We start from the raw sequence: 3,959 nt of genomic DNA on the forward strand, positions 1-3,959 counted from the left end.
GGGGAGAGGGAAAAGGGGAGAGGGAAAAGGGGAGAGGGAAAAGGGGACAAGGGTATTTGGTTCTTGATTTTTAGCCCAGATTGGAAACAGGTACCTCCCACCCTCCAAATTTTACATGAAGAAGGGAGGAATTTCATTTCAAGAAGGAGCATCCACGGGTTTGCTGGATGGTAGCAAAAAAGAAGCTTTGAGGATGGAATTAAAGAATGGATTGACACCTGCAACATCCTCTTTGTGCCTCTAAAGCACATTGCATATTTTTTTTTTACTTAATTTTGTTTCCATTCCAAACTTGGAGGATATGAGGAATATCCAGACAGTCTAATTCCAGCTCCTGGGCACCCAGAACTGCTTCTAACAGTCTTCCAGATATACCCCCCTCTCTGTAAGAGAAGCTTAGAGTCCTGAATTCACTCCTTTAAATTGTACTTTAAATTTGCTCCATTTTTTTGACATTCACAGAAACCCTTTTCCCCCCTTTTTTAAGGGCTCTTATTAGAACTGACCTCGCACGGCACTGAAACTTTTAGCAATAATTGATCCATTCCCCCAAAGTTTGGGGGTTAATGTTTATTATGGTGGTGGAGCCAGGCACATAATACATCTGAAAGCACTTAATCCAATTCTCTTTCCCTCAAAGGTTAAATATTCCCGGAACGTTTTTGGAGCTGGAGAATCATTGAGCAGTGAGCTGCATACACATCATCCTCCTCCCAGCATCTCTGGAGATCACATTTCCCTTTGCAGGAAACCACCAGGGGACAAAGTCTTGTTGCAGGACTCAGAAAAAAAGAACAGAATTGGAAGTTTTTTTGGGATGTCTCCCCCAAATGTTGTTGAAGGAAGTGATCTCTCCAAACTAAACCACCTTAAATACCAAAACCTCGATTATTTGCAGCATCACTTCAGGCCATTTCCACCTTTGGGGAACAGCTCAGGGAATGTGGGAACAGGACAACACTTTGCAGACCAGGAACGTGCCACCTTTTCCAGCTGGAACATCAGGTCTGGTTTGCCAGTGGCAACTCATCTAAACTAAGTCATTTCATCCCACCAAAATAACGAAATAAAACCAGAGTTTGACCCAATTTCACGTTCCCTGGGTGGATTTTCAAGGGTGAAAACAAAGTAACTTCTCCTAAGCTGAAAAATAAGGCATAAAGTTAACAGGAAACGTTTAAATTCGAGTGGAATTAAATGGAAGATTTGGAACTATGCAAAAAAGCAGCTCAGCTCTTTAGTGTAATGTTGAAACATCGGCCCTCCAGGTGCTCTTAAAGGAATAAAGGCAGTAATGGTGCCAATGAATCACCCACTAAAACATCTCAGCTCCAGAGCAGGTACAGAGGGGAGGGAAAAGCAGCCAAATTCCAAGATCTTAATCGTGCTCTGGCTTTATATTTATCAAAGTTGTGAAAAGCAGAGGTAACTTTTCGCCAAAGAAACTTTTGCTGCATCTGTCGGACTTTGCCCTGTGTGGTCCAAACTGTGCCCAGGAGAAGGCAGAGTCCTGAGATCCAGGAGCTGCCAAAAAGCGGGAGACAAGGGAAGGAGGAAGAGAGAAAAAAATGAAATGGCATCATTAAATTTAATTCATCTCAGTTAATTGTTTTGTTTTTAAAAGGCACAGGTGACAAAGGAAGGTGACAAAGGAAGGTCCTGCTCGTAGTCATGGAAGTGTCCCTGGAAGTGTCCAAGGCCAAGTTGGATGGGCTTGGAGCAACCTGGCCTAGTGGAAGGTGTCCCTGGGGTGGAATTGGATGGGCATTAAGGTCCCTTCCAACCCAAATCAGTCTGGGATTCCATGATTCTCATCTGTAATCACTGAGGAATGGATAATGTGAAATGCCTCTTCCTTCCTCCAGGAGCTCTGATCCTTCCCACATTTAAACACCACAGGGAGAAAAAAAAAAAACAGAATCCTTCTCTTCCCAGGGGGCTTTCCCTTATTTCCAGAACAGAAAGCTTCCAAACTATGAGCTGCCCTCCAGAGCTTTGCAAACCCAACTCACTCCCAAAGAATCTTCATGGGAAATGCAGCTCGAGAAGTCTCCAAGCAGAGCTGCCCCGGGTGTGAAGAAGCAGAGCAGCTGAACACCAGGGATCTCCAAAACATCCCTCAAGTGTCCTTCTGGTTCTGAAAACCTCTCCAGCTCACAAAAAAAAAAGTGTTAGTAAGAATCAGGGAATGGTTTGGGTTGGAAGGGACCTAAAAGTTCATCCCACTCCACCCCCTGCCATGGGCAGGGACACCTTCCATAGATCAGGTTGCTCGGGATGCACCTCCCAGCTCATCCCATGTCATCCTGGAGACTAATAAACTTAATAAATATTCAAAACACACCTAAAAATACCCAGGACTTGACTAAACCAGCATCTACATATTCCCTGGGGATCCTGTTCCAAGTTTTCCACCACACACGTGTTTTTTGGGCCTGGATCCCTTCATTGCAGCTCCCAGCAGTTCTGCCTTCCCCCACCTGCACCCAGAACGTTCCTGCCTGCATTTAAATGCAGATTTCCAGGTAAATGGCAATGCCAGGCAAGGAGCTGCCAGTGAAAAACTGGCCTGTGAGAGCTACTTAAAGAGATTAACTTTCTTATTATTGTGTCACTGCACACTGTAATTCAAGCAGCTGGGAGCCTCATTTCTGTAACTACACAAAATTAAACTGGGAGAGAAAGCTCCTTTTTGTGTTCTTGTTTTCGTGGCTCCAAAGCTTGGTTATGTGCCTTCAGTGCCCCTGCTCCTGAACAGGAGGATCAGCAGTTAGAGGGCAAGAACAGGGTTGTTTTTCCCCCTGTAAAATTTGCTTTTCTTTAATTTGTTAGAAAAGCAGTCCTGTAAAAGTCTTCACGTAGTCTGAACTCATTTGCAGCAGCAGTGAGAACAGCTCACCTTTCCCTTACACAACAAGAGGAGGCAATAAATGTAGAAAAATTAAGGGTTTACGGTTTTTTTTAATATGTTTTTCAGTGTAGGCTGCTAATTTGTACAAGAATATATTTCTATTTCACAAAGACATACATAAATCACCACTGTACACGTTATGAAAAGCAAGAGTAACTTCGTTCTAAGCTTCATTCTAAGCTCAGTGCAGGAGTTTTCCTCTTGTCAACACTGTGGTGATTTGGAGTAAAATCTGCCAGAGCAGAAAATACCTGGGACTGCAGAAAATGCAAATTAATTTATTTGTGCCCGTTTGACTCAGAGCTGTAGCTCTACATTGGCAATGACATGAGAGGCTGAAACTAATTTTAAACCTACAAAATAATGACCTGATGCTGAAATCAACCCTATGAATATTTAGGAGTGGTAAATTCCTTTAGAATGCATGAGTGAAGAGCATTTACTATTGGAAAAGGGAAATCTGGACAAACAGCTTGTATTTCATATAATCATGGAATGGGTTGGGTTGGAAGGGATCTTAAAGACCATCTAGTTCCAATCCCACCACTCCTGGGATAGTCCAGCCTGGCCTTGGACACTTCCAGGGATCCAGGGGCAGCCACAGCTTCTCTGGAAAACCTGTTCCCAGGAGCTATTTCTTGTCTTTCCCCAATCACTGGTGTAAGTTAAACAACTCACTGAACCCTTTGCACACATCAAATCTCATTTCTCTCATGTTATAAATCCTACAAGTTTTCTGGAGCTGGGACAACCTCTTCATATGCTCTGTCCAATACCCAGCCCAGTGGATATTTCAGATACATCGTTCAAAATACTTAATATTAATGACTGTGAAACAAAACCCTGTGACACAGGGTCCTAAAACCACATATTCTTCGGAGTTTTACTGAAATTAAGAGGAAAAACCTACCAGAGAAGGTGCCTAAAGCCTTGCTCAGCACAGGAAGGTAAACACAGCAGTTGGTTTCTTTACTGTCCTTTGGAGTCAGAGATGTGAAAAGCTGAGTAAGCAGAACAAAAAAAAAACCAGTTAGTGAAACGCAGAAGG

Source organism: Neopelma chrysocephalum, unplaced genomic scaffold (genome assembly GCF_003984885.1).
Source record: "Neopelma chrysocephalum unplaced genomic scaffold, ASM398488v2 Primary Assembly neopelma1_69, whole genome shotgun sequence".
NCBI lineage: Eukaryota > Metazoa > Chordata > Aves > Passeriformes > Pipridae > Neopelma > Neopelma chrysocephalum.